A 22,285-nucleotide genomic window follows, 5' to 3' on the forward strand; every position below is an offset into this window, starting at 1 on the left:
TTTACTTGATGTATGCTAAACTGATCTTCTGTATATAAAGAGAATCGAAAATGAATCATGATGTGAATGGAAGGGGAGAGGGAGTGGGAAAGGGGAGGGTTGCGGGTGGGAGGGACGTTATGGGGGGGAAGCCATTGTAATCCATAAGCTGTACTTTGGAAATTTATACTCATTAAATAAAAGTTAAAAAAAAATTTATAAAGCTAAACATGGATTCATACTGATGTCACCAACTCTAACCTTCAAGACATACATTTTATTAAGAAAAGGAATTCTTCTTCATGTAAAGGGATTACTCATTTCAAACCCCCTTTAAGCTACAATTTTGAGTTTCATTTTGACATCTGTTTTACTTTTCAAAAAATTATTACAATAAACATTTATCAGCCTAATATTATTTGCTTCATTTGAGTGAGAGACCTTTTATTCTTCCAGGCATAAATTGTTACTGACTGACAATATCTAGATGCAACAATCAATTTATCCTTTTTAGTTTTGATTACCAAGGAGAACCTGAAGTTCAGGCAGGTTGGGATGGTGAGAAGTTAATGCTCTCATTAAGGTGTTTATCGTTTTTGCTTTCTGACAAATACATATGAGAAAACATATAGCAACAAAACCAAATATCCTCAATAGGTTGACAAGAAAACAAGAACTAAACAAAGTTAGAACAGGCCACATCTACAATATTTCCTTTGCTGGATTTCACCATTTTGAAAATCAGTAATAAATGATTTTGTTCAAGGAATTTAGATGATTCAAGTATCTGCTGGAAAGTAATACTATCATTCGGTTAACTTAGAGAATCTATGAAATAGGTACTTTGAATGATAATTCAAATAAATGCTTTATGAAGACAGATCTAAATCTTTTTAAAAATGAATAATTTCTAGTAAAGTAAAAATAACAGCAGCATCTGCTAACCCACAGATTATATACAAAATGTCCATCATGAGATTGTAGGTGACATGGCAGCTTCCAGCCAGGCATCCAATTCATCCTTCCTAAATCCTGCCTAATACGAGAAAAGCAGTGGAGGGAATTGTTGCTGAGCTTTGAGCTTCTAAATGCAGACTTCTTTGCTGCGTGACCCTGAGTGTGGAGGTTGCCTGTGAGTGAAACACACAAGGGCAGAGCGAATTTAGGAAGGGATAAGAACATTTTTTCTTGGAGAACTGACCAGAATCAACAAGAAAACAGCCTGAGGTATTTTGATTCATTTAGACGATGTTGACTAAACTCAATGGATTTGATTTTTGCACAGTTTGTAATGTTACAAGCAGACCTGGGTCACAGAAATTAGCATGCATGAGCTCCACTGCACTCTCCTAACTCTAACGTAGGAAACTAAATACTTAGTGCATCAGGCCAGCAGCTTGCTCTTGTTGATGAAACCTCATGGATTTGCTTTCATTGACTGTATCTTTGCCCTTGGTCGGGAAGGCAGTTTTCATAGAAGCGGTTCCTCTTCTGGGTACCTTATGTAAGTCAATCTCCAATTTTTTAAACTAATTATCTTAGAATTATTCTAGATCTAATTATCTGAGAATCTTAGTTGTCTCAGTTACTCTCCAATACATAGTGAGAAGCTCCTATCTTTCAGAGCCTATTCCTTTCTATGTTTGCATTCATATTTTTATTATATTCATATCATCCATATTATCATTGTATTCATATTTTGCCTGCCTTATCTAGCAGAAAATTCAGCTTATCACTCACCCTAATGGTTTAGTGTCTGTTTTCCTGTTGTCCAAAGGATATGAAAACTGAAGGGACGTGTCACAACACAGGAAAGTAGGGAAGACTGAAGTGCTCATGCTTCAGACACGAAACAATTTTCATTAGACGTAACGAAGAGGAGGTGATATTGAAGGCAGATGCTCAGCTGAACTGTAATTCTCCCTTCTGAGGAGGGAGGTGATGCTTTTGGTCTGAAGTCAACCCTGAAGTACCCCGTTCAATTCCTTACCAAGAGTTTGGAAGGTGGTCAGTGTTACATTTTGAGGTGAGCAGAGGCGGCAGGCAGTGAATGGTACTGAGAATCTATATGGGAAGGGACAAAATTCACCAGGAAGCAATGACCATTTACAAAGTCTTTTGAAAATAGTGTTAATTAAAAAACAGTTAAGATACTATGTTTTTGTTTTTTGAATACAGCACGTGGCCTTAGGAAAACCCAGGGACAAAATTTATGTAATAATCCTAAATATGCTTTTTTTTTTTTTTTTTGACAGGCAGAGTTAGACAGTGAGAGAGAGAGAGAGAGAGAAAGGTCTTCCTTCTGTTGGTTCTCTCCCCTAATGGCTGCTACAGCCGGCGCTGCGCCAATCTGAAGCCAGGAGCCAGGTGCTTCCTCCTGGTCTCCCATGCAGGTGCAGGGCCCAAGCACTTGGGCCATCTTCCACTGCACTCCCGGGCCACAGCAGAGAGCTGGACTGGAAGAGGAGCAACCAGGACAGAATCCAGCACCCCAACTGGGACTAGAACTCAGGGTGCCGGCGCCGCAGGCAGAGGATTAGCCTAGTGAGCCTCGGCCCCGGCCCTAAATATGCTTTTGACATAGCAAGGAGGAAGCAAGGAGGAACAAAAGTAAATAAAATAAGCATTAAATTCATGAAGTTAAAGAAAAAGATCATGTCTTAAGGCAAAAGGAAAGAGAAATTATAAAGATAAAAGAAATATTGAATTATAAGAAAAATAAAATGGTGACTAAACCCGAGAACTGGTTCTTTGATACACAAAAGACAACATGAATGATTGCAGACTTTGTGCTGAATGAAAAGAAGCTGAAGGAAAAGGATTACACAGAGTGTGATTCCATTTGTACTATTTGATATCACCAAGTTAAGAGATGGTGAAAAAATAAGTACACTTCTTGCTTGGATGTGTTGGTGCTAACTACTGAAGAAGTCCAGGGACTATCATACCTAAATATGGCAATTATTAGAATAATACATCATAACTATTAATAGTAATTAGAAGTATTCATAACCATTAATCAATAATTATAAGAATATTGACGGCCGGCGCAACAGCTCAATAGGCTAATGCTCCGCCTGCGGTGCCGGCACACCGGGTTCTAGTCCTGGTCGGGACGCTGGATTCTGTCCCAGTTGCCCCTCTTCCAGGCCAGCTCTCTGCTGTGGCCCGGGAGTGCAGTGGAGGATGGCCCAAGTGCTTGGGCCCTGCACCCCGTGGGAGACCAGGAGGAGCACCTGGCTCCTGCCTTCGGATCAGCGCGGTGCGCCGGCCACAGCGCGCCAGCCACGGAGGCCACTGGAGGGTGAACCAACAGCAAAAGGAAGACCTTTCTTTCTGTCTCCCTCTCTCTCACTGTCCACTCTGCCTGTCAAAAAAAAAAAAAAAGAATATTGACAATATATTGGTGATTTTAAATTACAAGAACTTACAGAGCAACAGACGCTATAAGAGACTTTCCTGTGACACCTCCTTGTCTGTTTCAAGTGTGGTCAGTATTAGTAAAAATATTAAGGATAACGGGATCCCAGTTTCTCAATGCTCAGAACAGAGAGGATAAAAACTTTTAAAGTGTGCCCTGTGGTATTAAGCTGAGATTGGAAGAAATATTTATTAAATTAGATATAAAACAAAACATAGAAGTGATGTATAGGGGACCAGTGTTGTGGCACAGAGAGTTAAGCTGCTGCTTGCAATGCCAGCATCCCCTCTGGGTGCTGGTTCAGGTCCCAGCAGCTCCACTTCAGATTCAGTTCCCCACAAATGTGCCTGGCAAGGCAGCAGATGATGGCCCAAGTGCTTGGTTCCCTGCCCCCGATGCAAAGTTGGAAAAAAGCCAGTTGGAGTTCCTGGCTCCTGGCTTCAGTCTGGCCCAACTCCAGCTATTGTGGTCATTTGGAGAGTCAATCAGCAGATGGAAGATCTCTGTCTCTCGTAACTTTGCCTTTCAAATAAATAAGGAAATCTTTAGAACAAACAAAAAGCGGCTATATCATTTTTAAAAAAGCATAGATAGATAAAGGTCTCCTAGTTCGCTTTGTCAAAGGGACTAGTGGCAATGACACATCACAGCAATGAGCACACCCAACTTGCAAATCTTGGTATCTAGTACTGTCTCCACCAAAAGGTGCCAGGCTTTCTTGGGAAAACAGCAGACTCCAGGCCGGGGGGAGAGAAAGAATAAAATGACCCTGAAACACCTACTTCCACCAGAAGGTAAGGAAGTGTTCAAAAAATCACTGGGAAAGGTCAGAAGAATCAGAAGGGATTCTAAGTGAAGAAAGGGACTACAGCGCTTGTCCCCCACTGCTGAGGAGTGGAGGGAAGCCGTGACCATGCCTGGGAAAGCTCGTGACCCGTCCAGTGTCCAACCCATGCTGCTCTTTAGCATTAGTTACAGCCTTAGCCGAGTGACACCTAAATAACAAGCAAACCCCGCTGGCTCAGAGGAGGCATTTGGTACAGTGGTTAAAACACCAGTTAAGACAACCGCATCTCATATCAGAGTGCTTGGATTCAAGTTCTGGCTCCGCTCCAAATTTCTGCTTCTTGCTAATGCATCTTGTAAAGAAACTATGCCTGAGTTTCAAAATGTTTTGCACTAAAACAAACTTTATCTTTTAGTTTCACTTTCCACAAACTTTTTAAAGCCCCCTCCTACAAGACATTGATGAGCTCAAAGAACAATCTTCGTAACACTTTTAAGATCAAAGCCTGGGTGTGTAGAAAATCCACAAACAGTTAGGGGTCCACAAGCTCTCATCGTAAGCAAAAGTGGAAACCAAAACTTTGTAACGGATGACAAAGAGAAACAGTCCAAAGAGCAAAGTAGTGCTATGACAGCATTAATAAATCAGTGAGCCCCTCAGTCCATGTTGTGGAAAGAATGTTTTCCTAAAGGTAAAAACAACACATGCTTTCCCACAAACAATTGCAGTGACACAAGGGAGGTGGTGAGTGTGTCCTGACATCTAACCATGTGTACTGCTTCACCTGTAAGTTAGTCTCTAATGCAGAAAATGTCTGATCAAGTCAAGATCATTGTAATTGAACACCTTTGAGGAAAAAGTGGATTTTTTTTTTTTTAGGAATCTCCTATGCATCATAATTCAATGTATTGTGAGTACACATGGAAACAGATTTAACAACAGGAAATAGAACTAATGAAAAAGCAATAAAATGTCAAGGTTAAAAAAGAAAAAGAAAAGAAAAAAGAAGGCAGCTTCAAGGCGCGTCCACTAGTTAACTTTGGGAAAAGTTGCAGATCAAAAGAAATAATGGTAGTAATGGGTTATAAATAATTTAATAAAATAAGAATCACTGAGTCCATATAGCTGGAAGGAAATGGAGAATGAAAACTCCTTCATATAGTATAATAATGTGTGATTGAGTTAAAAATCCTCTAGAGATGTTAAATAAGTAATGGTCTGAGTAGGGTCAAGTTGTTTTCATAGCCTCACAGTATCAGTTAGAATTAAAGGGATAAGCTATTACTCTAAAGTGGAGAAAACCACAAACACCACCTCAGTCAGTGATCAAAACCACCACACACCATTGTTGTGGGCACCAACTCACTCCTTCTGTTTTGCGCTGAAATGACCCAACATCACTTCTAGGATATTTCTGCCAAAATGCATAACACAAACCTTATCTTAAAGAAGGATCAGATAAAGTCACATTGTAGCATATTCCACAAAATAACTGCTCTGCCCTCTTCAACATTTCAAGGTCAAGTAAGTTACAAAAAGGATGAGAATTTCTTCTAGATTTAAGAAAAATTAAAGAGATATGAAAATTAAAGTAATGCTATAAAGGATATTATTTAGGAATAGATGAATTTTAGTATAGGCTGCAGATTCAATAGCAGTATGCCAGTGTCTAATTTCCCAATTTTTACAACTGTGCAGTTAAGTAAGAAGATATTCTTAGGAAATACATAACAAAAGTAATTAGTGAAATACAGGTGCCATATCTTAAAATCTCACATCTTACTCTCAAATGGTTTACAAAAGAGGTAGAATAGTGGAAAAGTACATATATATTTTATTTATAATGTACATATATACATATAAACATACTAATACAGAAAATGGGGCAAAATGGAAACTGATACATCTGGTAATGTGCATACAGGAGTTCCCTATCCACTCATTCAACTTTTATAAATATTTGAAATAAAGTTTACCAAAGAAGTTTTAAAAAGTATTGATAGGCTGGCACTGTGGCTCAATAGGCTAATCCTCCGCCTGCGGGGCCGGCACACTGGGTTCTAGTCCCGGTTGGGGCGCCAGATTCTGTCCCAGGTGCTCCTCTTCTAACCCAGCTCTCTGCTGTGGCCCAGGAAGGCAGTGGAGGATGGCACAAGTATTTAGGCCCTGCACTGGCATGGGAGACCAGGAGAAGCACCTGGCTCCTGGCTTCGGATCAGCTTGGTGCGCCGGCTGCAGCAGCTATTGGGGGGTGAACCAACGGAAGGAAGACCTTTCTCTCTGTCTGTCTCTCTCTCATTGTCCACTCTGCCTGTCAAAAAAAAAAAAAAAGTATTGATAAACACTACATAGTCTAATAAAAAATGAAAGGAAGTAAACAAAAATGAATAAATTTGATTAAAGCGAATATACACATAGTCCAGAGGATACTAAAAGATGAAAAAAATCCCAGCACAATTCTGACAAATCTGAAAATAATTTTCTGGGATTATATATAAGATAGTAAGTAACAATAAAAATTATGTTTCTGAAGAATAGTAAGTAGAAGATACAATGTCCATGATATATAGATTTAAACATATAAAATGGTTTACAAATAGACTGATGGTAGTTTTACAATAACAGATTAAATCAGAATTAGAATAATATATACAAAAATCTGGAGACAGCATTTTCATGTAGATATATTATGGGTGTATTCTCTTGGAGGTTTTTTTCCTGTATTTTCCAAATGTTAGGCAATATTGTGTCTTACTTTTTCACTGGCTACAAAAACCCGCAATAAATCTTAGGAAATATCTATGAAAACATAAATTAGAAAAACATGTGCAATGCCTCTGGAAACTGAGGATTAGAATTCATCATATATCAGAACATTGGAAGGATTTATACTAATTAACAGCAGATGTTCAGGTTTAAACAACTCTAATCATAGCCAGCGAACGCTTGCCCTTTTGCCCTGGAACAATGCAGTGGGGAACGGATGCAGCCCTCACAGGAAGAGGGTCAATGACATGGAAGCTGGCTGGACACCACCTTCTCATTGCAGATACTTTCTGAGGGAGGAAGTTCCTCTCCCCGTACTCCCCTGCTCATTAGCTCATTCTTTCTATACGCACGCAGAATTTCCAGAAAACTCGGCCATCTTGCCTCTCTACAGCTTTGCTTTCCAGCTCCGGGACAGCCCAGCAATCCCCAGCATCAGAAGAGTGGAGAATGGTGGCAGAGAGAGTGGGCAGAAGAACACACTCATTATTTCATTTGGAACATCACCCAGAGGCTTAGAGCAGATTCATTAAAACAGGTCAATAGAATAGAATAAATTAGTAAGATAAGAATTTTTTATAAAGATTAACACAAGGAATTTATGGGGAGAAGGAGAAGCCTGTAACAAAATACACTCCAGAGCATGGGTCCTGCTTTGTGGCACAGCGGGAAAAGCCACCACCTACAATTCCAGCATCTCATATGGGCGCCTGCCGGTGTCCCAGCTGCTCTATTTCTGACCCACCTCCCTGCTAGTGATCCCAGGAAAAGCATCAGAAGATGGCCCAAGTGTTGGGCCCCTGCTACCCACATGGGAGACCTGGATGAAGCTCCTGGCTTCAGCCTGGCCCTGCCCTAGCCATTGCGGCCACGTGGAGAGTGAACCAGCAGATGAAAGATCTCTCTCTCTCTCTCTCTCTCTCTCTCTCTCTCTCTCCCCGCTTCGCTCTCTCATTGTTTAAAAAAAACTATACTCAAGGATAAATAGAAGTTGGATGGATCAAGTTGATTAACTGGCTTCAATAAATTCCCCCTTCAAAAGACAGATTCTCACATTTCTCTAAGAAATAAACTCTAACCATACACTGACCATAATAGACAAAGAGTGAATATAAAAGGACAAAGATATCGTAGGCATAAATAAACAAAACAATATTTTTAATTTTAAATTTTTTTAAATTGATTTTACCATATTAATGTCAATATGGTAAAATTTGAAAGTATTAAAAACAAAAGGAAATTTATAGTAAAAAAGATAAAATTGCTTAAAAAACACTAATATTTATTTACCAAAAAACTGAAAACAAAAATTTTGAACAAGTTAGTACCTGCTTAATTATATATGTATATATTTTATATCCATCCATATCATTGTATGATTTTCTTACTGTTATAGGACAATTACAAAAATCAATCTAAAACCAAGCAGATGAAAAACTTAAAAACTGAGATTTAGCAAGTATGTTCTTTCACTAAAATGTGAAAAATCAAAATCAATACAACATAAAATAATATAAACTTAGTTGCTTTATGACAGAAAACACTTTAAAATGATGACAAAAAGAAATAGAATTGTATAGTTTAATTAATTAGTGAATTTTAGAATTTAGAATTTTGTTATCTGCTAAAACTAGGCTAGGCCAAAACCAAGAGCCAGGAATTTAATCCAGGTCTCCCCCATGAGTGGCAAGGACCCAATTAATTGGGCCATCATTTGTTGCCTCCCAGAGTGAGCGTTAGCGAGAAGCTAGAATCTACAGCAGTGTCAGAACTCAGATCCGGGGACTTGAATGCAGGCATCCCAAGCAACACCTTAACTTCTAGACCAATGCCTGCCTAGAAATAGGGTTTTCAAATGAAATGTGAAATCACCAAAGAGTGACAAAAAAAAAAGTGGGGGAAAAAAGACAAAATGCCAGAATAAATCTCAAAGAACTCAGATAAACCTCTACTTAAAGGCATGCTTTACATAGAAGTCCTGCTGCTTTATGAAGAATGAAATGCCCAGTGGAATGAAATAATCATTGGATTTGGTAAAGTAGGAAAAGAACCAAATAAGTAACTTGCCACAAGTACACTAAAACACAAAGAAGAAAATGATTACAGGTAAAATTTGAAATTAATGAATAGATGCTACATCGATTAGCTTTTGTTGTAGAACAAGGCACCGTGAAATTTAAATCAGTAAAACACGAAACATTTCTTCAGCTGGCAGTACAACAGTTTGGCTGTATCGGTTGGGCTTGCACTCAATCGGATGACCTTTCCGCTCAGAACCCTCTGTCTGCTGGTCTGCTGGCAGCCAGCTGAGGCTTGCTGGTTTGTGAATGATCTCAGCTGACATGGACTACACAACTGGGACCTTTCTCCCCTTGGTGTCCCGTCCTCCGCTCATCTACCCGGGCCTGTCCAGGTGGAGGTTGTGAGTTCTGAAACAACAACAGAGCCATACATCTTCTTGAAGGAACAGTCTGTGAACTCAAATAAAACATGTTTTGCACATTCTATTGGACACAGCAAATCACAAGGCCATTCCCAATTTAAAAAAAATGAGGAAATAGACTCCAATTCTTGGTGATGAGAAAGGTTGCAAAGACTTGTGTCCATTTTTTCCTTCTGTCATATCATACACCACTTTCTAGAAATAACTTTGAAAATCTGGCATAATGGGGGCTTTTCTGCAAAAGCAAATTTTATTGTTGACCTAAGAAGAACTGAAAATTCGGAACAAACAAGACACATTTGTTAACAATCTACAGTCAAAATGGTGACACCCCACTATAGTTTTATATCTGAGTTCTATCTAACCTCCCAAGAATATCCCCTGTAACTCAAACTACTCACAGTTTAGAAAAATAAGGAAAAATTCCCCAAAACATTTATAGCATCACACATTGCTGACAAAAGCATTTAGAAATAAAAAAGCACTAACACCATTTATAAAAACAGATGCTCAAATTCTTGAAAAGTTTAAAAAGACAGCAAGCAGAATTCAGGCCTATACTAAAGTAAGAGTTTATCAGGTGCTGACCACCTCTATCAACCAGGCAAGTTGCAGGAAGTAAGGACACAACATCTTTCATCTCCTGGGCTAGAGAGGCAGAAGCCGCAACAGACCATGAGTAGCAAACGCCAGCCTGTGAGCTAAATCTCCTTGCTGCCTGGGTATTTTGTTTGTTTGTTTGGTAAACACTTCTATTGGACCACAGCCACCTCCATTTGTTTATGTCTGCTCTCATACAACAGTGGCAAAGCTGAGTAGCTGTAACAAAGAACATACGGACCACCAAGTCTAGAATATTCACTACCTGATTCTTTTTAGAAAAGGTTTGCTGATTCTGAACTAGAGCACACACACACACACACAAAGCAAGTTAAATACAGTTTTAAAAAATCAATGTAAAGAAACTGAATAATAGGAGGGAGGATACGTAGAAGAATCTTCTTTAAACAGACTGGTCAGAGAAAGCCGTCCTGAGAACACGAGGAATATGATGTGTCTGCCAAGTAGAGAACGAGGGAGAGAGCATTCCTGCCAAAGCAGCTGTGTACAAAGGTTTGATGATGGTGCAGATACAGAGAGGCTGAGAGTGCCACACACGAGCAGAGGGCTAGAAAACCACCACGCAGGATAACAATGAAGGCAGGCGGGAGCCAGATCTTGCAGACCAAAGAAGAAATGTGGGTTTTCTTCCAGGGCAGGAGGATTTACACAAGAAAGGCAATTACAGTTAGGGGCTCTATCAACATATTTACAATTATGAAAACTTAAAAATGCGTGATGATATCAGCGGACATTTGGGACAGTGCAGCAAACTTTTCAGACCCCGGCGCTTAAGTAAAAGAAGTCCTTAAGGACAGAATGTTTCCCAGAAACTAACTATAGACATCATATAAAATAGAAAACACTGATGCCAGCGAATTAAAATGAGAAAAAGACAGGAATCTCTGCTACCATTAACATTGCTCATCATTTTAAATGACTATTATAGCTAGTGAATCTAATAAATGACTAATATGAGAGTACTTCAAAAAGTTCACAGAAAATGCATATGATAAAAATAACTAGTCATGGATTTCAAAAATTTTTTGGAACTAAAATAAATTGTTTAAATTAAAACTTTTAATTCCATTTTGCGTGGACATTTTGAGGCATGCTTATATGTTGAAATCAATAGTGTTTTACACTAGAAATCCAGATAGAGATTAAAATGGAGGGTGAACATGGTGGCACGGCACACGGCAGGTTAAGCTGTCATTCGGGACCTTTGCATCCTTTATCAGAGTGTCTGGTTCAAGTCCTGCCTCCACTTTTTTTTCTTTTTTCTCACATTTCTCATTTCTATTGACATAAAAAGTTGCTCTAACTGTACAGATTAAAAAAAAATGCCTTTTAAAAATGTGAGAAGTTGGGGGAAAAGGACCCCAACCTCATGGGGGCAGAAGGGGCTGACTAATTTCAACTCCTGCCCCTTCCAAGGACAACTCATACAACTTCCCAAGTCCCAGTACCATCACCCACCGAGGGAACTTAGAGATCCACAGGGGCCCAGGGGGAGGGGGCACATGCCTTCCAGGCCCTTCCTGACTCCAGCCCAGAGTGTCCCGGACTGTATCCTTCCCTCCCTTCTCCCAAAAACATGTGAACCACTTCATGGGAACAAAGGAAAGGGAAAAACAAGGGTTAAGAAAGGAAAGGGAACTCCTCCCCCAAGACCTGGTGAGGGCTCAAGGGACGCCAACAGGAACCCCTCCTGCAGCTCCGCTGGGAAAATGTGTCCCCTCCCTGTAGCTCCGTAGCATGCATGTGGTGAAATTCCCCAAAGATGATTCATGGAGACATGGAGAAGCAACGCTGCATGGGCCATTGCTAGGTGTTTGCCTTCTGCACTGTGCCTCCACTTCTGACCCCACTTCCTTCTAATGCAACTGCACAGCAGCAGAAAATGGTGCAGGTACTCGAGTCTCTGCAACCAGATGGAAGTCCAGGCTCCTGGCTTCGTCATAGACCAGCCCTGGCTGTTGTAGGCATACGGGAAGTGAACCAGCAGATGAAGATAGCTCTTTCTGTCTCTCCCTCTATATATATCATCCAGCCTTTCAAATAAATAAAATATTTAAAAAGAGAAGTTAAAATGGATGGATGCATGGTTGGCCCAGCAGTTTTAAGTCACTACTTTGGATGCCTACATCTCATACTGGAGTGACTGATTTGAGGCCTAGGTCTTCCACTTCCAGTCTTGCTTACGTACATCATGGGAGGCAGCACATGATAGTTCAAGTACTTGAGTCCCTGCCACCCATGTGTGAGACCCAGATGGAGTTACATGCACCTGACTTCAGCTTTGCCCAGTCCTGGCTGTCGCAGGCATTTGGGGAGTGAACCACTGGATGAAGATCTCTGTCTGTTGTCTCTGTCCCTACATCCTTCAAAAAAATTAAAACAGAAAATCACATCCATAATAATGAAAAAGCTATGTAGGAATAAATTTACCAAGAAACATAGAATCTCAAGAAAATAATTTTTAAAAATATTAAATATCATGACTATACTGATTAAATACCAACATATTTCTCTGGAATTGGAAGACTTCAAGTCCTTCCTTCTCAAAATAATATATAAATATGTAATTCCCATAAAAATCACCCAAATTTTTAACCATTGTACTCAATAAAATCATTATCAAGTTTATATAAAACAGCAAACACAAAAAACTTGGCAAGAAGTTTATAAAAAAGTAGTGTTAAAAAAGTTGCACTACGAGGGCTGGTGTTGTAGTGTAGTGGGTTAAGCCTTTGCCTGCAGTGCTGGCATCCCATATGGGCACAGGTTCTAGTCCTGGCTGCTCCTCCTCTGATCCAGCTCTCTGCTATGGCCTGGGAAAGCAGTAGAGGATGGCCCAAGTCCTTGGGCCCCTGTACCTGCGTGGGAGATCCGGAAAAAGCTCCTGGTTCCTGGCTTTGGATCAGCACAGCTCCGTCTGTTGCAGCCAACTGGGGAGTGAACCAACAGATAGAAGACCTCTCTCTCTCTCTGCCTCTCTGTCTCTCTCTCTCTCCGCCTCTCCTCTCTCTGTGTAACTCTGACTTGCAAATAAATAAATAAATCTTAAAAAATAAGTTGCACTACCCAGTATAAAAATTTACTTGAGTGTATTTAATTAAAACATTAGGATTCTGACGTAGAAATAGATAAATTAATCAAGAGAGCCCACAGACTCATCCCTGTGTTTATGAAACCCTAGAGACAGAGAGAGACAGAGGCAGAGACCAAGACACAGATAAAAACGTAGCATTAGCATTAGAGGGGAGGGGTCGGGCTTGCCCTGTGTTGAAGCACGGCTTGGCCAAGCCTTTTTAAAACTCTGCCTCCAGCTTCACTTCCTGTTTTCAGTGAGCCTAAAGGTCAGCCAGAGGAGACAGGTTGCTGGGCTTCTGAGGTCTTTGAAGAGCAGGCCTGGGTGTGTGTGAGGCATTCCAGGTTCCCCAGGATAGGCAAGAGCATTTCAAAGCCCTTAGTTCCCAAGGATTTTTACTCCCCAATTTTCTTTATGGCTTTCTGTGTATCTATTGCCCCAAATGGCTTTTTTTTTTTTCTTCTTTTTAAAACAGGCAGGGTGACTAAGTGGGAGGGGCAGGGAGAGGAGCAGGGAGTTTTTCCATTCTCTGATTCACTTTCCAAACGTCCACAACAGCCAGGACTGGGCTGTCTCAGTCTCCCACATGGGTGACAGGAGCCAAGCACTTGAATCATGACCGACAGCCTCCCGGGCATGTCAGCAGGAGGCTGGATCAGAAGTGAGGTGGGATTCCATCCCAGGCAAGTCACTAGAAGATGCAGACAGCTCAAGGGGTGGCTTAATCTGCTGCACCCACAGCACCTGGCCCCCAAATGTTATTTCTTTTGCTGGTTCATATAAGACATTCTTTTGGCTTTTAGTACTTCAGAAGAACATGTATTATTAAAGAACAATGTTTTAGAGAACACTGCTTTTCCACCTTGAGAGAGCTCCAAGTTAGGTGGATGGAAGGCAGAGCCATTGTGTTAGTACTTCAGGGAACCCACAGTAAGTCAAAGAGAAAAATACAAGGTCCACTCGACTCCCTGGGTAACCATGTCCCCACACCAGGAACACAGGGTGCTGCCTTAGGTCCTCTATTGAGCTGGCGAGAGGGTAGGCCAAGGCTAAGTTAAACTGTCACAAATTTCTTTCACCTTGTTTCAGTGGCTTTCCTCCCAATTAATCATCCCCTTGTAGCTGCATTTGTTTGATTACCTTTCAGAGTTCCAACAAAGTTGATCCTGGATGTTTTTGCTAGATTATTGGGGGTTTCTAGGGAAGGACAGGGCCATTAAAGTTCAGACTCCACCGACTTTAGTTATGTCCATGTGTCCTGAAACTTTCCAAACAGAGGTGGTACGGTTTAGATGGGGTTCGGTATTTCCCCAAGGGTTCATACGTTGGAGGCTTGGTCCTCAGTGCGGTGCTTGTGGGAAGTAGTAGAACCTTTAGGACCTGGGGCTTAGTGCATGGTGATTAGGTCAATGGGAGTTGCTGCCTTCACAAGAGTTGGCTTTTAGGAGAGTTGGTTGTTGTAAAGGAGCAAGACCAAACCCCCACTCTCTGGCCCCCTGTTTCACCATGCGCTCTCCCTCTTACAGGCACTCCCACCATTTTGCCATCTGTCATCTGATGCAGCCTCAGGGGCTGTATAAGTTAAGAAAACTTAACTAATACAGAGAGTTGCAAAACTGATCTCCTTGTGCAATACCAAAATGCAGTAAATGGTACATAAAAGTTTAACTTACTGACCAGTTTTACCAATGACTATATCAAAATTTTCTTTGTGTTTCGAATGAAACTATGCATCACCCATAGCATTCTTTTCCAGGTTATCAGACTCTGCTCTTGTTTATTAGCTTTAAGCTATTTTGATTGCTTTTTATGTTTATACAGCTGATAAATGTATAGATGTTGTCTTTTCCAGTAATGACTTTCAGTTTCTTGCCCTGTGGAAAAAAGTTTTGTTCCCGTTTGCAACTCCCTTCAACATTCCTTTACTTCATGTAGGTTTTTCCCTGTGTTGACTCTCCCTGTAAAAACTTTCTATGTTATTTTTATATTTGTACACATCATGATTTTCCCTTTTTCTAATAATTGTGTTACAGTTATAAATGTACATATCCTAAATACAAATATTAAATACAGTTTGTCACAATAATATCAAGTAGAGGGCTGGGCATTGTGGCACAACAAATTAAGCTGCTACTTAGGATTTCCACATCCCATATGATTTGAATCTCAGCTTTTCTGCTTCCAATCCAGCTACCTGATAAAGTCCCTGGGAAGACAGCAAATGATGGCTCAATACTTGGGTTCCTGCTAGCCATTTGGGAAATCAAGTTTTAGTTCCTGGCTCTTGGCTTCAACTTGACCCAGCATTGGCTATTGTTGGCATTTGAACCAGCAAATGGAAGATACCTCTCTCTCTCTCTCTCTCTCTCTGTCTCCCTCTCTTTCTGAATTTGATAAATAAATCTTCTTAAAAATTCAAGCATATTTTATCTTGAGAATGCAAGGGTGATTCCATACTATAACTCTGAGTACTGTTATATATTATCATATATAAATATTTAGGAGAATAACTCATACGATGGCTTTCCTTCAAGAGATTCAAATTGTAATGGTTAAATTATTTTCATAAAGTTACAATCCTATCTTTTATACAAATATCAAATGAACATGTATCAAAGATATTATTAAACTCATTAATGAAGTTACCAATAATATATTCAAACTAGTACAGACAGCACTTGAGGAACCAGGAATCAATAGGTGATTTAACAAAACAATATTAGTATTGATTACTGAACTGGTTAATATCTTACAGGGCAATAAATGACACAGGGCAGAAGCTGTATGCATCTTTACTGGCCAAAAATACACAAGTTAATCTGCTTCCCTACAGAATTATAAAATAATGTGGAAAATAGAAAATTAACCAAAGATGCAAGCCCAATACTGTGATGAAAGAGCCCTGTAACACTCAATTTCACCTATTTTTGATATCTGCATAATTTTTCTATCACATTCATGAAGACAAAATGTTAGTTTTTCTGCATGGTTGACTGGAATTTCACTAACTGCAGTCTTGACATTTCTACAAAACTACATGACTGGAAAGATGCATTCCTCAAGCTGTTCTTACTAGCAACCCTCCTAACATACCAGCTAGTGGAGATGACTATGAAGTCATTGGCAATTTACTACTCAGATTCTGTACACGTGTTTAGAAGTCAGTGTTCAGAGGTTAGCTTAGAGAATGAGAGAATATAGCCTCGTTTATTTAAAGACTTGACAAACAGGGAGTAGACAGCTTAACTCCAAAAATCTTTGGATCAGGGCCTCTTTCGTTTTGTGTACCTCATCGTCTCCATGCATTTTTTTTTTAAGACAGAGTGTATGTCCATATTTCTCTTTAGAATAAGACAGTAGCAATTAGAAGCATTGACTTGGAGTGTAGGGTTAGGTAGTAGGGTTAGGTGTGACTGGGGTGCTTAGGAGCTTATCATAGCTAGAAACCAACATTGTTCAAATGTGAAAATTCTGAGTGGTTGAGACAGACAACCCAAGTAAGAAAAAACAAGTTAGTTACATAGTGCATGGGCTCCATTGCTTGCACTGCAGAGACTCAAGACAGGGATACAAACAGTAGTGGCAACTCTGGCAGGTGCCATCATCCAGGGAGTGAACCAGCGGATGGAAGACCTCTCTCTCTCTCCCCCTCCCCCTCCCCGCCTTGCTGTACCTCTGCCTTTCAAATAAATAAATAAATCTTTAAAAAAAAAAAAAAGTACACTGAGTAAGACAGAGCAAAGACCCACTGCACTGAAGCAACTGGTTTCATGTAGAATCAATGACTGGATGATACTTGCTCAGGCCCTTTTAGAAAGTGACAGATGGGGTCGGCGCCATGGCTCACTTGGTTAATCCTCCACCTGTGGCACCGGCATCCCATATGGGCACCGGGTTCTAGTCTCAGTTGCTCCTCTTCCGGTCTGGCTCTCTGCTGTGGCCTGAGAGGGCAGTGGAGGATGGCCAAAGTGCTTAGGCCCCTGCACCCGCATGGAAGACCAGGAGGAGGCGCTTGGCTCCTGGCTTCAGATGAGCACAGTTCTTATCCATGAAATCTTATCTTATGAAATGATCATCTCATCTTTCATTGTATCCTATGAAATGTTATGCCAAGGTAAGTCCAGAGTAGAAACAACTTAATTAGGAATAGAGGAGTCCTCTAGACCCTCATGAGAGAATCTTTCTAGGGGCCGGAGCTGTGTTGTAGTGGGTAAAGCCACTGCCTGCTGTGCCAGCATCCCATAAGGGTGCCAGTTTGAGTCTTGGCTGCTTCACTTCAAATCCAGCTCCCCACTAATGTGCCTGAGAGAGCAGTGTAAGATAGCCCAACTCCTTGGGCCCCTGCACCCATGTGGGAAACCTGGAAGAAGCTCTTGGGTCATAGCTTCGGATTTGCCCAGCTCTGGCCGTTGCGACCATTTGGAGAGTGAATCAGTGGATGGAAGATCTCTCTCTGTTTCTGTCTCTCTCTCTCCCCAACTCTACCTTTAAAATAAATAAATTTTAATAAAAAAAGTTATTCCTAAGTTTACCATTTGATTTTTTAAAAAATCTTCCTACTATACCCTTACTATTATGATTCCATTGATAAATAAGTCTTTTAAATTTTCAGGAGGAGGGATAGTATCACAGAGTAGAAAGGGTCATTTTTCAGTCAAGAGCTCAAGGGTTATATTGAAGGGCTGGGAAGAAAGAAAAATCTGCAAGTTATTTAAAATATTTACCACCTGTGTGGTCTGTTTACTGTGAGTAAGAAGTTGAGCTACGGTGACAGAGTTTAACATGGAGAGTAGCAATTATATCTACCGGGAATTCATGACGTTCATCCTCTCTGCTAGTTCATTCACCCTAAGTGTTCAAGGGCAAAGCAGAATCCTGGGTGCTTTGACTTCTCTGGAACACTCTTGCTGATACAATTGCAGGATTCTCTTTGTCTTGATTTTTCTTTTGGAATATGGAACCATCTTTCTTCATGTCCCTTCTGTTTACAATACTAGAAGTGTTGTTGTCAAAGGGCGACTGATTGGATGTAGTCTTCAGATGTTTGGTTAGCAGGGACACAAGTTTACTTTGGGTTATGTCTCATTTTTGCTCTAAAACCCTTTCAAAATGTTCTTCCAGGTGTTGTAGTTTACAGGAATTTCGCTTTAATTTCTGTTTTTGAAGTAGCTCTCCAATTTCAGGTTGAATTGCATTTGCAAAATGAGATGAAAGCCTTTTATTATAGCAGTGCCTTCTTTAATTTCCTAATATTGTCAAAAATGTATTTTCTAGGCTACCTTAGAAATTCTCCTAGTTTCATCTTCCCTCTAGTTGCACAATTCAATTGTGATCCAGAGGCCAGTGCTGTGGTGCAGTGGGTTAACACCCTGGCCTGAAGCGCTGGCATCCTATGTGGGCGCGGGTTCAAGACCCGGCTGCTCCTCTTCCAATTACAGCTCTCTGCCATGGCCTGGGAAAGCAGCGGAAGATGTCCCAAGTCCTTGGGCCTCTGCACCTGTGTGGGAGACCCAGAAAAACTCCTGGCTCCTGGCTTCAGATAGGCCCAGCTCCAGTCGTTGCAGCCAATTGGGGAGTGAACCAACGGATGGAAGACTCTCTCTGCCTCTCCTCTGTGTTTAACTCTGACTTTCAAATAAATAAATCAATCTTTTCAAAAAATTGTGATCCAATCAACTTGCACTGGAAATATTTTAGGAGTGGTTTCAGGAGACTTTAGCTTCCTTTCTGAGCCTTTTTCTGACCCTCAGGTTTCCTAAGATTGATATCAAAGGTTTCTTTCTGAGTTAGTCCAATTCAAGTTGCCATCAGGATGTAGCATCTGAGCTTTGGACCAACATGGGTGCAAGTTAGGCAATCAGGGCCTATGCACACAAGAAAATTCTAAATCTAGGAATATTTGCAACTCTTGACTGGGTTTAGGGAAACCCTTAATCAGAGTTTCAATTCATTTTGGGTCCAAGGTTTATGTTTATAGCTGCCTGTCGAACTAGCTCATGGGAGGAATGGATGTTTAAAGTCATTGGCAGAAGGATGAGGGTTTGAAGTGGAGGAAGAGGAAGAAGGCACCCATGGATGTGCAGAAGGCGAGCCATCAGAGGACGGGTGGGAATAGAGAAAGCTGGTTGTAAGGAGATAACTGGAGGACAAAGAGGAAGGATTTACTAGAGAGATGAATATTATTTTGGCTTAAGTTTACAAAATTGCTTATTATCTTTGGCCAACGAATCTTTTAACAAAGCAATTTTTGATTCAGAATTTCATTTACTAGCTTCTGTATACCAATCAAAAAGTATTGCCCAGTGGACCAAGGAAATACTATTCTTTTTCTTTCCTAAGACATTCCTAAAATGGACAATTTCTTTTCTTTTTTATTTATTTATTTATTGACAGAATGGGCAGTGAGAGAGAGAGACAGAGAAAGGTCTTTCTTTGCCGTTGGTTCACCCTCCAATAGCCACCGCGGCTGGCGCGCTGCGGCCAGTGCACCGCGCTGATCCAATGGCAGGAGCCAGGTACTTATCCTGGTGTCCCATGGGGTGCAGGGCCCAAGCACCTGGGCCATCCTCCCCTGCACTCCCTGGCCACAGCAGAAAGCTGGCCTGGAAGGGGAGCAACCGGGACAGAATCCGGTGCCCCGACCGGGACTAGAACCCAGTGTGCCAGCACCGCAAGGCGGAGGATTAGCCTAGTGAGCCATGGCGCCGGCCCGACAATTTCTTTTCTATTCAAATGTTCCCCAAAGTGGCTCTGGACAGCCCAAACCATTCTTGGTAAAGCTGTGCCATTTAAATAGATGGGTGTGAGGAGCAGGCTAGAGTGAGAAGCACTTACAGGAAGGTTTTCCTAGTGAGGAGAGGATTTAGAAACAACTCCAGGAGAGCTGACAATGGTCAAAATTCTTGTGCACCTGTGGTTTTAGGTTGGCTGCCTCCAAATGCAAACCCAATAATCTATACCTCCCTAAGTCTCCACTTTACAGGCAGAAAACCAGGGAACTTTGTCTCTGGATCAATACAAGCTCTAGAGACAAAAACTCAGCACAGGAGAAACTCATCCAGTTTTGGTGAATTTATCCAAATGAAAATCCATCCAATAAGAGCCACAAATTCACAGATCATTGATGCCAGCTGAAGCTCCAGGCTTATAGGAGTCCAACCTGTGATTTTCCTTAGAACAAACAACACTGTCAAGCAATCACAGCACAAAACAAGATACAAAAGGCAGAAAAAAAGGAACACCACTGAAGAGTCCACATGAATAGGAACCAATAATAAATTCTGGCTATCCAACAGAATAAAAGAGTTGAGGAACTCAAAGCAGAGAGGGGAAGAGAGAGAGAGAGATTGGCATTCAGACCTAGGTCTGGCTGACTTACCGCATTGATGTGAACTCCCTGAGAATAGCCAGGCACAACAGGGCCTGCTGGGCTGGATGCCAGAGTCCACAGCAACAGGTCACGCAGCACGTATTTAGGTGGGGCTTCTAGTAAAACTGTGCAGGTACAGGAAGACCAGTGAAACGAGCATTTTCAAAGCCTGCTTATTTAGAGCTCGCTGTGGCAAAGGAATCAGTCACTATCATTTACACTTGGCTGAGACTCCAAGACAGCCAGGGAAGGTTTGTAGGGGAAACAAGGGGGTGGGAGAGCCTTGGATCTGCTCTTATTGGAGGTTGTTGGCATAGGGAGGCTAGAGGTGAGCTAAGAAGAAGGGAGGTCTCCTACGTGATCACGTGGGGGCAAATCTGGATTTCTCTGGCTGGGCCTGTGCTGCAAGTTAGCAGTCGCTGACCATATCTTGATGGGTTGGGACTGGCTGCTGCTCTGTGAGTCAGAATTGCATTGTCATGGAGGGCCTGGCCTTTGCCCTGTATTTTCAGTCTCTCAAGAAGATGTGATTTTTTTCAATCTGCAAGTATTTCATTGAACTGAGCGTTGGCCCACATCTCGTGTTTCCTAAGAGGTGTGAACTTTGATGGGTTTCTCTAGTCCTCATCTAATATGTCTCATTTGGCCATTAGAGGATTGCTTTGAAGATGATTTTATTTTTATAGCTTCCGTCCAGTTCTCACTCCCTCTCCTATCCCGCCGAAGGACCTGCTGCCCAGGAGTTGACTCCTGGCTGCAGCATGTTGTCCCTGCCTTGCCTACCCAGAAGTGCTACTCCACATTCCACAAAGGCTTTTAGCAACTCTTTGAAGTCCAAGTCTTTTCCTTCTGTTATTCTTTTAAATTGTCAATAATACAAACAGTAATCCACACACAGAGAGCGACCAGTAAGTGATTCTGACCTACTGAAAAATGTTCCTCCTAAGCACCACAGCCCAGAGCTTGCTCCAGGATGAACAGGCTCATTAAAATGGTATCACACTAGGCCACCCTTATTCTCTTCCCCCCAAATTATAAAATGTACATGTTGCTGGGCAGAGTGCTTTGTAGGTTACTTTAAAAGGAAAGAAAGTCTATTTTTTTTTTTTTTTGACAGGCAGAGTGGACAGTGAGAGAGAGAGACAGAGAGAAAGGTCTTCCTTTACCGTTGGTTCACCCTCCAATGGCTGCCGCGGCCGGCGCACCGCGCTGATCCGATGGCAGGAGCCAGGTGCTTTTCCTGGTCTCCCATGGGGTGCAGGGCCCAAGCACTTGGGCCATCCTCCACTGCACTCCCTGGCCACAGCAGAGAGCTGGCCTGGAAGAGGGGCAGCCGGGACAGAATCCGGCGCCCCAAGCGGGGCTAGAACCCGGTGTGCCGGCGCCGCTAGGTGGAGGATTAGCCTAGTGAGCCGCGGAGCCGGCCAGAAAGTCTATTTTTGATTATGGGAAAATCTTCAAGAGCCAGAGCCAGAATCAGTTTCAAACTGCTTTTGCACCTGAGCAGAATAATAAGTTGCTCACCCTGAGAAGGGAGAATTAGGTTGCTTATTATCAAGGCTCTCGGTAGTTTTGCCCCACAGTTCCAGGCCAACGTCAGAACTCACCAATTGCCTGCTGGTGTGGCAGTTAATGAATAAAGAACCAAGTAAAGGCTCGAGGTTAAAAATTAGAGTTCACTACAACTTAACTAGGGAAACACATGCTCCCTGTCTGCATTTTTAGCTTGGCTCTGCAGCCATTGAGTTCAGTTCTATTTCTGTTGTATAGAGTACCTGATTGACCCACACTATGCCAGTAGCAGGTACTGATGGTTTGTTAGCTAG

General features: G+C 41.6%; 1 long non-coding RNA gene across 2 annotated transcripts in view; it reads right to left on the reverse strand.

The window, feature by feature from the left end:
• Positions 1-21,390, reverse strand: part of LOC149121837 (uncharacterized) — a 28,900-nt gene extending 7,510 nt beyond the window's left edge. The window contains exons 1-2 of one of the 2 annotated variants that reach the window (XR_016222788.1): positions 20,469-21,390; positions 6,004-6,498 (exon numbers count right to left, since the gene is read on the reverse strand). This is a non-coding gene — a long non-coding RNA (uncharacterized LOC149121837). Of the gene's footprint in view, positions 1-6,003; positions 6,499-20,468 lie in introns of those variants that run through there. The other variant, XR_016222789.1, reaches the window with a different exon arrangement.
• Between the last annotated feature and the right edge of the window lie 895 nt (positions 21,391-22,285).

The sequence above is a fragment of the Oryctolagus cuniculus genome, chromosome 16, assembly GCF_051225735.1.
Source record: "Oryctolagus cuniculus isolate XC-2025 breed Fujian yellow rabbit chromosome 16, ASM5122573v1, whole genome shotgun sequence".
In the NCBI taxonomy this organism is placed as follows: Eukaryota; Metazoa; Chordata; class Mammalia; order Lagomorpha; family Leporidae; genus Oryctolagus; species Oryctolagus cuniculus.